Source organism: Bos javanicus, chromosome 15 (genome assembly GCF_032452875.1).
Source record: "Bos javanicus breed banteng chromosome 15, ARS-OSU_banteng_1.0, whole genome shotgun sequence".
Classification (NCBI taxonomy): Eukaryota; Metazoa; Chordata; class Mammalia; order Artiodactyla; family Bovidae; genus Bos; species Bos javanicus.
The window spans coordinates 83,872,027-83,884,767 of record NC_083882.1 but is presented as its reverse complement, the minus strand read 5'-3'; the positions used below and the strand labels follow the sequence as shown (position 1 = coordinate 83,884,767).

Sequence of the window (12,741 nt, the reverse complement as noted above, 5' to 3'; positions counted from 1 at the left end):
AACCTTTCTTTCCACATCTCTTCCTACATTTACAAAGGTTCCAATTCTTATTCTAGTTTCTATATTCCCATAAATATTATGGTAGCCTGTTTTTCTTTACAAAACCCTGCACTTAAATAAGTACCTTATCATAAGCCCCCACATTCGGACCAATGGTAGATAGTATTAATTTTTATTTCTGTTACATTTCTAAATCCACATACCTTCCTCAGGATTCTTTCTAGTATTTTGAAATGGGTGCTACCTTTGTCTTCCAGCTACTCATCTTAGCCATTCTACATACAGCAAGAGAACACTCTGTTCTCAGCATCCTGGGCTTCCTCCATTTGAGGTGCTCATTCCAAAGTGTCTCCCAGAAAATCAACAAAGTCATCAAAAAAGAAAACAACCACTAGAGCAGTGTTTTCTTTTTAAATCTCTGGCAAAATCAGACTCATAAAGGAAATTATTGTAGCTATTTATCACATGTTGCCGAGGCTGCTTCTGAAGGACTGAAGCACGTATGCACATTCTCTCTTGTAGCTCTATTTCTGATTGATGAGAAATTAAGACATCGAAAGGGTATATGAGCAATAGTGAATGCCAACTGATTTATAGGTAGATAATCAACTGCTTCAAAGGTGTTGATTCCCAGTTTAGTGGGGCTCTGAAGGAGGGCTTATGGCATGGAGACCAGTTAATGGGATGCGGTATGGCAACAGGAAAACCTTGATCTTAAGGGACATAACTGACTTATGGATTTCTGTCTCCTCTGTTAGTACATCTGTCAGGTAAGGACTAGTGACATGGTGACATGTAGAATAGCTGGGGGACACCTTAAACACACGGGCTGAAGAAGGTCTCGAAAGAGAGACGCCAGCGCTGAGATGACAGTGACCTGAAGTCCTGAAGACTAGAGGGGATTTCCAGAGAGGAATACAAACACTTACAGAGGAGAAATCTTTACTGGTTTAAGGAAGAGAACAAAGACCAGCACGCCTGGAACATAAAGGGGATCATCACTCCTATCAGACTGCTCTAGGATCAACTGTTATCTTGCAGAAGTATGCTGTTTATTTTCTTTCTAACGCTAACATTTAGAGATTTTAAACTAATTGCTTTCTTGTTAACTTTTGTCTCCTCAACTGAGAGAGTGAGATCTATGAAAGTGTTGTTGTTGGTTTTTTGCCAAGTCATGACCAACTCTTTGTGACCCCATGAAATACAGCACACCAGGCTCCTCTGTCTTTCACCATCTCCCAGAGTTTGCTCAAGCTCATGTCCATCAAGTCAGTGATACCATCCAACCATCTCATCCTCTGTCATCCTCTTCTCCTCCCGCCTTCAATCTTTCCCAGCATCAGGGTATTTCCCAATGAGTCATCTCTTCACATCAGGTGGCCAAAGTATTGGAGCTTTAGCCTCAGCATCAGTCCTTCCAGTGAATATTCAGAGTTGATTTCCTTTAGGATTGAGTGGTTTAATCTCCTTGTAGTCCAAGGAACTCTCAAGAGTCTTCTCCAGGACCACAGTTCAAAAGCATCAATTCTTTGGCACTCTGCCTTCTTTATGGTCCAACTCTCACATCCATACATAACCACTGGAAAAACCATAGCTTTGAGTATATGGACCTTTGTCAGCAAAGTGATATCTGTGCTTTTTGTATGCTGTCTAGGTTTGTCATAGCTTTCTTTTCAAGGAGCAAGCATCTTTTAATTTCATGGCTGCAGTCATCATCCGCAGTGATTTTGGAGCCCAAGAAAATAAAATCTGCCACTGTTTCCACTTTTTCCCCATCTATTTGCCATGAAGTGATGGGACTAGATGCCATGATCTTAGTATTTTGAGTGTTGAGTTTCCAGCCAGCTTTTTCACTCTCCTCTTTCGTCATCCTCAAGAGGCTTTTTACTTCCTCTTCACTTTCTGCCATTAGGATGGTATCCTTGATAGCTCAGTTGGTAAAGAATCCGCCTGCAATGCAGGAGACCCTGGTTTGATTCCTGGGTTGGGAAGATCCCCTGGAGAAGGGATAGGCTACCCACTCCAGTATTCTTGGGCTTCCCCTGTGGCTCAGCTGGTAAAAAATCCCCCTGCAATGCAGGAGATCTGGGTTCAATCCCTGGGTTGGGAAGATCTCCTGGAGAAGGGAAAGGCTACCCATTCCAGTATTCTGGCCTGGAGAATTCCATGGGCTGTATATTGCCCATGGGGTCTCAAAGAGTCGGACACAACTGAGCAACTTTCACTTTCGCTTTTCATCTATGAAATTAGAGGTACTTTTTAATCTTACTTCAACTTAGGTGTGTGTCTTGTTCATTGTTTTATTCAAGTCCCTAGAACAGTTCTTACAAATCGTGGCTGTCCAGTATGTTTCTTTACTGAATGAATGAAAATATAATTTAAACAATGTAATTCATTTTAAAAATGAAGTAAACAATCAAGTGAAAGCACTTTGAATAGATGGCATGTCTTCTGATTCAGAGTTCATCTTCAGCTAGCTCCCAGATGATAAAGACCGTGACACACAGCATCCTGTGAAACACCAATCAAGATCCCTTCAGGTTCATTTGGTGTGTGTGTAGATTACAACCTGATTCCAAAATTTATATGGTCAGGTGATACAAGGATAGCCAAGATAATCCTGAAGAAGAACAAGATGACCTATACTGATATTAAAACTTACTTAAAGACAGTGTAGTGAAGACACTGTGATATCATCATAATTAGAGAAAAATAGGTTCAGAAATGGATTCAGCCCTATGTGGACATTTGATTTACAGAAGCAAAAGAATCTTCTTCCCAATAAGTGAAACTTTTGAAAATCTGTATTCTCTAAAAATAAAATTTGATCCCTAATGTATATCATAAACAAAAATAAATTCAAGGTAAACTGGAAATCCAAATGTAAAAAGGTAAAACAGTTTAGATAAAAGTAACTTCCGAATCTAAAAGCAGAAAAAATTGATTAAATTAGGTATAAAAAGCACCACCTACAGAGGGAAAATTATCATAGTGGGTAACACTGAAATTAATAAATTACTTAATTGAAAGACATCCTTAAGCCACAGAGTGGAAATGACGATTAGAATACATAAACTGATAAAGAGTTTGTGTCCAGAATATATAAAGAATTACAGCAAATAAGTACAAGACAGAGAGAAAACCCAATTAAAAAATGTGAAGAAACTTGTATAGGTACTTTTAAAAGGGGATGTCAAAATAGACAATAAAACACTTCTCTACCTCATTACTTAGCAATGCAAGCTAAAACTACAAGTTTAAAAGCACTAACCAGAAAGGATAAAGTGAGGAAAACTGAAATACAAAGCACCGCTGAGGCCGCGTGCGCTTGTGTGCTCAGCAGCTCAGTCGCGTCCCCTCAGTGCGACCCTGTGGACTGCGGCCTGCCAGGTGCCTCTGTCCACGGAAATTTCCAGGCAAGGATCCTGGAGTGGGTTGCCGTTTCCTCCTCCAGGGGAGATTCTCTACCACGGAGTCACGGCGGGAAGCCCTGAGACTCTTTGAGGAAGCCCGCGGAGGATACAGAATGACAGTAATTTACTGCCTGCTGAAGAGGATGTAAATTGGTAAAACTACCTGGGAAAAGTTCAGCATTAAATACCAACGTTGAGTGTGTGTGTAGACCTAAGACGCTGCAATTCTGCTTTTGTGTATATACCTAAAAGTGATGCCTGCACACGTGCAGCTAGAGGCGTGTGCAAGGAAGTCACTAACAGCCCGCACTGGGAGTTCTGTAATACTTCAAACTGGAAGCGACCCAAATGTCCATTCATTAGATTATATAAGCCACAGTAGATGAATGCAATGAAATATTAATCAGCAATCATAATGAGTGAACTGCAACTATATCACAGCCACATCAATAACAAGGCTGGATCTCACAATCATAAGTTAAGCAAAGCAGCCAAATACAAAATAATACATACTGTCTGATTCTACTTACATAAAGTTTAAAAGCGCATAAGAGTGATGTATATTAGAAGTCAGGTTAATGGTTAAGATAGGAGGGAGAGGTTATTGATCGGAAGGGACATGAGAGGAATTTCTAAAGTGCTGGAATTTTTTTTATCTGACTTGGGTGTGAAAGTGAAAAGTGAAGTGAGTAAAGCTATAGAACTAAAAAGAAAGAAAGAAAGAAGCTGGGTAGGGTGAGACAAAATGGAATTTCCGGTACCAAAGGGAAATGGGTTATTGTTTTAAACCGAATGGTTCAGGTAGGCCTCATTGAAAAAGTTATTGCTGATAATTGATTATTATAGTGGGTTGGCCAAAAAGTTCATTTGGGTTTTTCCATAAGACCTGATAAACGTTTGTTTCACCCTACCCAACATTTTCTTTCTTTCCTTCTATAGCTTCATTATCTTCTAACGTTCGACTCCTGGCTAGAATAAAGCTCTGAAAGGGCTGGGATCTTTGCTTTGTTTACTGATGTATTTCATACACCTAGAACAGATGCATGATACATAGTATTAGTATGTATCAGTTGAATGACCACATTTCAAATGCATTATTATTATCACTCAGCATTTTGTGGGGATAATAGCATATCACTCACCATACTATCAGACATAATAAAATTTACTTTAGAAACTTCTGTTCAAGTCTACCAAAGGCTTCTTGGACAGTAAAACAAAAGATTGCATTTTCATTTCCCAGTACAAATTCTATATATTCCACTATTTCCATGGCAATAATGTTCTCTCACCTTGCTGGCCCCACTGGAAAAAATAAACGCCCTCTGAGCAGTGGAACAACCACTACCATTTCCTGTTTCCCAAAATGTCCCTTGTTCAGCTTGCCACTATTTCCCCCATCCAAGAGCATGTAAAAAGCGGATCTTTAACAAAACAGACTCTCATTATAGAAGAATTTTACTGGTATGATCTAAGTTTTTTTTTCCATATTGATATATGCTTTCCCACTAGATATAAGAATAAATCCCTTGAAAACAGATTGTGCATTTTTAGTGTAGCTCACTGTCTCTGATATGCGACACAGCTCAGAAACAATCATCAAACGAATACATTAATAAAGAACGATAAAGGAGTAGATTATTTACTCACAAAAGCTGCTGCCCAAAACGGGAATCCTGACAGTACTGCAACAGGAAGATATACTTTTTGAAATGCTAGAATTTGTGAGACTAACAGATATGTCCAGAGCACTCCCAGGGTGTGAACAAACAGACCAGTCATTATCTGCAAGGCCTGAGGGAGAAGAACACCATTACTTACTTCTATTCCAGTCCAACCTTTCAAAGGAACACACATCAAGAAAACGCCCAGGTGGAGAGGGAGAGTGACAACCTAACATAATTTTAGAATTTTCAACGTTTAACTCAGATGAGGAGGGTTTGTTAATATTTCAGAGCAGTTTGCAGATACAGTTACTATATGCATGTCCAATAAAATTGTACTAAGAGCTCGTTTATCTGCTGCATTCGAGAGGCTGTAGGGCACGAGCCCTGGAGCCCTGAACGTGCTGATCTCAACACTCCTCAGTCCCTGAATGTGGTCAGCGATCCTCACCCGCAGAGGCAGCTCGTCGGTTTTACAGACCAGAGTGGGACACGACTAAAGCGACTTGACCTGGCATTGCTGACCTTACCTGCCTTTCGCTCATGGTCCCAAAATTGGGACTTGGACTTTGATTCCTTCTGTTTTGCCCACCCATTATGCCTGCTTTTGATGGTGGTTGTCAGAGTCCTGGGTCCTGTATAAAGAAGAGCTAAAGAAAGAGCAAACCCTTGAGTTACCTGGTTTTCTACAGCTCTTCCAGGGGCCTGCTACCTGGTGTGGGGATTGTGGATGATTTCTGCCCATTGAAGTCAGGCTAAGTATGACAGCTTCAGAGCCACAGGAGAAGGGAAAATCTAAGCTTGCTATGTAGAGCCCCCTAACATCTCGCTGGAGGACCTTTCAGTTGGTTTTCAGACAGATGTTTCTCAGCTGTGCTGCTTCTACCACAGCTGAATAAGCCACCCCTCCCTGCTCCTGTTCATCCACCAAACATAGGAATTTAGCTTGAAAAAAAAAAACAAAACTAAAGGAGTTATACTGGCATTCAGAACCTAAAATCTCTTGCCTTACTATATCTCATATTTTTTTAAATAATTTAATTTCTTTCTCTTTTTTTGGCCACACCTGAGTGGCATGAAGAATCTCAGTTCTGCAACCAGGGACAGACCTGCGCCTCCTGCAGTGGAGGAGCACAGAGGCTTAAACGCTAGATCGCCAGGAGTCTGTGCAACTCATGTTTCCAGAATGTCCGGGTAAACCAATGTCCTTTTCCTCAAAAAACATATCCTCTTAAGCAGGATAACTTCAGCTTGAAGTCTGCAGTAGGCGTCTGTTCTGGTCATGTGATGATGAGCAGACCTAAGAAGCGGCTAGTTGGTGCGATACTCCCCTCACCTGGAGAGTAGTACTCTGACAGCTCCCCGACACGAAGCTATGCATTTAGCGGCACTTCCGGCAGGCTGCAGCAGAAGAGGCAAGGGGACACTGCATTCGACAGGACTTTTCCCACTACTGCAGTGGCCAAGAGTTTTAGCTCCTTGCTGAAGCTGGAATACACTGTTTTCTAAAGTCTGAGTTTAGAAGATCGAAGGATTAAAAAAAAACAAAAACTTTCATTTCCAACTAATTATAGATTGCAAAAAAGTACAGAGGTCCTGTGTGTGCTGAACCTGGAGGCTCCCGATGGTTGCGTCACTGCCTTACAGACCAGAATGCGGAGACGGCTTGGCTCGGTGTGTGCTTATGTGCTGCGCCAAGGTGTCACGTATGCTTTTCTGTCTCCCACCACCATAATCACGAAACAGAACTTTTAAATTACTACAAAGGTATCCTTTATCCCACACCCCTATAATCACTCTCCTTCCAACTTCCTTAACGTCTGGAAGTCACTAGTACGTTTTCCATCTCTACACTTGTCTCATTCTGAGAATGTTACATAAATTGAATAATTCAGCATGTATCTTTCAAGACTGACTTTTTCCATTCAGCTCAACGCCCTTGCAATCCATCTAAGTTGTTGTGGGTCTCAATGCATTTTCTTTCCTCCATGATATGGATGACTATAGTTTATTCAGTTATTCACCTACTGAGGTGATTTCCATTTCGATAATCTCCACACTGGGGGCTCCTACAGATAAAACCATTGTCTTCTTCTTCTGTACTGTCTTTGGTTGTCACATCAGAGTCATACTGGCCTCTTCAAGTAATTCAAGAAGTGCTCCCTCCTCTTCTGTTTTCTGAAAAAGATTATGAAGAACCAAGAAGCATTCCCTCCTCTTCTGTTTTCTGAAAACGATTATGAAGAACTGGTGTTAAGCATTCTTAAAATATTTGGCAGAATTCTTTGGTGAAATATCCAGGCCTGGCAATTTCTTTTTTAAGAGTTTTAAAATTACAAATTCAAGAGCATTTTATAACTTTCTATTTCTCTGTATCATTTTCAATTTCTTTTATCAACATTTATCAACATAATTTTCAGAGTATAGGTCTTTCACCTTCTTGGTTAAGTTTATTCCTAGATATTCTTTTTGATGTAATTTTCTTCCTTTCTTTTTTTGATTGTTCATTATTAATGCACAAAAAAGAATTAGATTTATGTATATTAATCTTGTATCCTGCAACTTTACTGAAATCATTTAGTATTTTTAATAGTTTTTGGGTGCAGATTTAGGGTTTTCTCTGTATAGCATCATGCCATCTGCAAATAGTGAGTTTTACTTCTTCCTTTCCAACTTGGGTGCATTTTCTTTCTTTTTCTTGACTGATTTCTGTGGCTAGGATCTCCAATACCATGTTAAATAGAAGTGGTAAAAATGGATATCCTTGTCTTATTCCTGATTTTAGATGATAAGCTTTTAGCTTTTCACCATCACATATGATGTTAGCTGTGGCTTTGTCAAAAATGGCCATTATGTTCAGTTATGTTCCCTTTATACCCATTTTGATAAATTTTTATCATGAACTGGTGTTAAATGTTGTTAAATGCTTCTTCTATGTATATTGAAATATCATGTGATTTTTATCCTTTTTAAAATTGCAGTGTATCGTATTGGTTGATTTGCAGATATTGAACCATCCTTGCCTCCCTGGAGTACGTCCTACCTCATCCCAGGGTATGATCCCCCCACAACTGCACTCTCTCCTTGGCAGCAGCGGCCTCTGCCTTAGCGCGGAGCAGTGCAAGAGGGGTCAGAGTGGGGTGCTTGGCTTAGATCCGCATGTACACTGGGGCAGCTGTGGGATGCCAGTCAGGGTCCCAGGCAGCTTCAGCATGCTTGGTCTGCCCTGTTCCGTGATTAAGTAAGCATGTGAACACCCTTTACGAGCAGAGTGGAGGTTTTTCTCGGCTCTACTGCCAGTCTGGAGCTGGTTTTCAAACGTGCTAAGGGAACTTGCCCTCCCTGGGCTGGCTCCCGGTTTGGAGTGCCCGACTCGTGGTTTCAGTTGCTCATTTCCAGAGACGGTCTCTGAGCCTGTGTGACCCCTCTCTCTCGGTGCCGGCCTCCTAGAGACGTGGATCCTGACCTGCCCTCTTCTCCTCCCTTCAAACCTGACTCTGTGTGCTTCTCCCTATGGCCTTGGCTAAATAGGAGTTTTTCTGCCAGTTTCAGTTTGCTTTTGGTGAGAAGTACTCCACATGTAGATGTGTTTTTGATGTGGCTGTTGGGGGCCAAGAGCTAATGTGCTTCTGCTCTGCCATCTGGATCTCCTCTCACACGGAATAATTTTTATTGTTATACTTAAAGTTTATTGATTCTTTTCTCTGCCCTGTCCATACACCCGTTGAACTCATCCAGTGAGTTTTTTTCCAGTTATTGCATTTTTCAGTTATAAAATTTCCATTTGGTTTTCTTTCTTCTATTTCTTTTCTTTGAATTTTTATCTATAAACTTGCTTTTAAGTATGTTCATAATTGCTTGTTGTTACATTTTTCTAACAGCTACTTAAAAACTCTTATCAGATAATTCTAACAGTGTAATTCTGGTATTGGCATCTATTCATTGTCTCTTCTCATGCAGGTTGAGATTTTCCTGGTTATTTTTTGGATGAGTGATTTTCAGTTGTACCGTGGACGCCACTTTGCAAATAAAGGTCTATACAGTCAAAGTTATGGTTTTTCTAGTAGTCATGTACAGATGGGAGTTGGACCATAAAGAAGGCTGAGCACTGAAGAATTGACGCTTTTGAATTATTGTGCTGGAGAAGACTCTTGAAAGTCCCTTGGACTGCAAGGAGATCAAACCATTCAATCTTAAAGGAAATCACCCCTGAATATTCATTGGAAGGACTGATGCTGAAGTTGAAGGTCCAATACTCTGGCCACCTGATGTGAAGAGATGACTAAATGGAAAAGACCCTGATGCTGGGAAAGACTGAAGCAAAAGAAGGGAGTAGCAGAGGATGAGATGATTAGATGGCATCACTGACTCAATGGACATGGATTTGAGCAAACTCTGGGAGATAGTGGAGGACAGTGGAGCCTGGCGTGCTGCCGTCCATGGGGTTGCAAACAGTCATACACAGCTGCTGCTGCTGAGTCGCTTCAGTCGTGGCCGACTCTGTGCGACCCCAGAGACGGCAGCCCACCAGGCTCCCCCGTCCCTGGGACTCTCCAGGCAAGAACACTGGAGTGGGCGCCATTGCCTTCTCCAGCAGACACATCTTAGCAAATGAACAACAACCCGGCTGAGAAAATAGGCTCTCCTTGTTTTTGTTTTTGTTTTGTTTTTTGGTCTGTGCTTAATGGTGTTTTGGGGTTACAGGCTTTTTGAGCACCCAGTTCTGGAGATTTGAAGAAAAACAAACAAATAAAATGCCCCAGGAAACTCACCACCATGTCATTCTTTGGGTTTCAAGGTCCCTAGCTCTTCTGCCTCCTGTGAATCTCTCAGTCTTCTTTGTCCCAAGTTTTAGCCGTAACTAGCGGCAGGAATAGAGAAAAGTCTATCTACTCCACCTTGTCCGAAGCTGGAAAGTAGAATTAAATGCGATCCAAACTCTTAGGTAATGGTAGCTCTCATTAGCAGGACAGTAACGTGACCAGTAACAGATGTATTCTCAGAAACACTTTATTCCTTCTCAATAACCATATCAGATCACAGAAAAGGGGGTTAGGGATCTAGACCTTTACATCATAAAACTGGGACTGAGGAGTGGAAACTTGGGTTCATTGTCTGCTTTACGCAAGGCTCTTAGTACAATTCTTGTTGAGGTCAGGTAGATCTTCAATAAGGGAAGGCAATAATAGAATTGAGGTGTCAGAAACATTCCTGGACCAAGCTTTAATCCTGTTGGTTTAATTCCTAGTCTGGTTCCACAATCCAAAAATGTGGGTGGCTAATGAAAAAGGATGTAACCTGCTAGATTTGATGAGCTGATTGAGATAACAGTGCTATGTCTGTAGGATGATTTCGAGAACATAGTGCCGTCATGATCACTGTCCACAATGCTGGACGGTCTGCAGATTTTCCTGAATACTGTTTCCACAATCTGACCATTTCATTTGGGACCACTGTCATCACCAGCTCAGCTTAAAATAATTTATAGATGCCAAAAAGGGATTTTTATACCTAGTTCCAGACTCAGAGTATTTTTCTTGGGAGTATGACTAGCTTGCAGTGGTTTGGGGTTATTTAAATACAGTTGATAGATTCATAATTTTTGCTTTATTTAACTTTAATATAGTTGAAACTTTCTGGTGGCATGTGGAGAATGCTGATATTATCACATAATCATTTCAGGACACTCTCATTACCTCTCTTTCACTTGGGGAGTTCATAATGGAGGTGCTTAGAGTCCTCTCCTTTTATATTTAGATTCATGCTGCTGCTTGACAGAAAACAACAAATTCTATAAAGCAATTATCCTTCAATTAAAAAATAAATAAAATTTAAAAAGAAATTGCAACATTTTAGTCATTTGCTTAAGTAGCCTTTAGTTCTTACCCCCAACATTCTTGCTTCCTGTCTTATCCACAAATGATTTCCTGGCATTTTTCACTAGGATACAAGAGAGAAATGAGAAGATAAATGCTTCTTTTCTATAGGAAAATACAGAGACAAATAAGTACTAATTATGTCCTTGAGTAAGATGCTTAAAATTGAGGGAAATTTAATCCTACAGCTGCTCATTTTTCACTGTTTCATAATTTCCTGAGAGATGTTTTTCATCAAACCGCCAGTATCACCATCTTGAAAAATCCAATAATTAGTTCTCAAATACTTTTGTTCATTTAACAACCTTCAATAGGACTGAGTGTGTGTGTGTTAGTTGTTAAGTTGTGTCCAACTCTTTGCAACCCTATGGACTATGGCCCACCAGGCTCCTCTGTCCACGGAATTCTCCAGGCAAGAATACTGGAGTGAGCTGCCATTCCCTTCTCCAGGGGATCTTGCCAACCCAGGGATTGAACCCACGTCTCCTGCGTTGCTGGCAGATTCTTTACAGTGTGAGCCACCAGGGAAACCCAAGTAGGATTGTAAAAAACAGTTTATGGTGGTTGCTCCAACCCGTCAGTCTCTCTAGATATTACCCATGTCCCCACATTTACAAGGTCAAAAAAGTTGGATTTTTTGTCTTGCTGAGTTTCTCATGGCACCTGGTTCACTTCTTGCCTTTAGGTTATGTAATCATATCTGTTCATACAATACAATACAATAAACGAACACATGTACCTTCGTTTTGCTAATGCTAGTAAGATTTGTTTTTCTTGCAACCAAATTGTCTTTTTTTAAAAATCACCTTGTTCTCTAATTTTTCTCACATGGCAATCTACTCTCACAATCTAATCTCCCGAATCTCCAACATCTGGCACCTTTTCTCCCCCTTCAACCTCTTTATTTTATAGCCTATCAGAAATATAAGACTTTGTCTTTAAATTCTTCACTAATAAACTTTTCCTTCCATTTACATGAACTCTTAAGGTTTGAGTTCTCTTAGCTGGCCTGCTGAAGCCTGAAACCGAGACGAGGTAGAAAAGTATAGCAGAAAGAGCCAAAGTTGAGTTCAAATTGTCCTTACCAATATCCTTTCTTCTTTCACGGGGGGATTCCTCAGCAGCAAAACCCCTCTAGGATTGTGCAGGGGGTCAAATAAGACTGGTACGAAACGGACACTCGAGAAGACCTTGGGTCGGGAATGCCCGCCCTGGGCATGGTCTGCACCAACCGTGGGTTCCTGCTCACTGCATCACAGGGCGAGCCAGCGGGGCGATCTCGGAGGCGGAGCCCTTCGTTCCGGACCTAGGAGCCCGGGCGGCAGCACTGGCCCAGCGGGTCCTGCCTCCTCGGCCGGCCCCGCATCCCCCTCGCGCGGCTCCAACGCAGCAGTTGTGGCCGAGAGGGCGGCTTCCGGCGGCTGCGCGAGGGGCCCACGGAGACGCGTGCGCGGTGCGGCCTCGCCAGGGTGCAGAGTCTGCAGGTGCCCGGCACAGGATGAGGATGAGATGGAGGGGCAGAGGAGAAGGGAATGGCAGCCCACTCCAGACCTCTTGCCTGGAGAATCCCATGGACGGAGAAGCCTGGCGGGCCATGGTCCATGGGGTCGCAGAGAGTCGGACACCACTGAAGTGACTACGCACGCACGTAGGCGGTAACAGAGACAAAGCCTTTGCTGCCTGTGCCGGCATCACGCTCTGCGTTTGTGAGCATCGCAGTCCGGGCCACGCCTGATTATTCCCTGGCTGCTTCCACAGAGACGTCTCCATCAAACACACGTCTCCTCT

At 41.9% G+C, this 12,741-nt stretch overlaps 1 long non-coding RNA gene across 2 annotated transcripts in view; it reads right to left on the bottom strand.

Moving 5' to 3' along the window:
- Nucleotides 1–12,525, bottom strand: part of LOC133227176 (uncharacterized) — a 35,549-nt gene extending 23,024 nt beyond the window's left edge. Inside the window, exons 1-3 of one of the 2 annotated variants that reach the window (XR_009729744.1) lie at nt 12,039–12,525; nt 10,964–11,017; nt 5,064–5,207 (exon numbers count right to left, since the gene is read on the bottom strand). This is a non-coding gene — a long non-coding RNA (uncharacterized LOC133227176). The remainder of the gene's footprint in view (nt 1–5,063; nt 5,208–10,963; nt 11,018–12,038) is intronic. The other variant, XR_009729745.1, reaches the window with a different exon arrangement.
- Nucleotides 12,526–12,741: the final 216 nt, after the last annotated feature.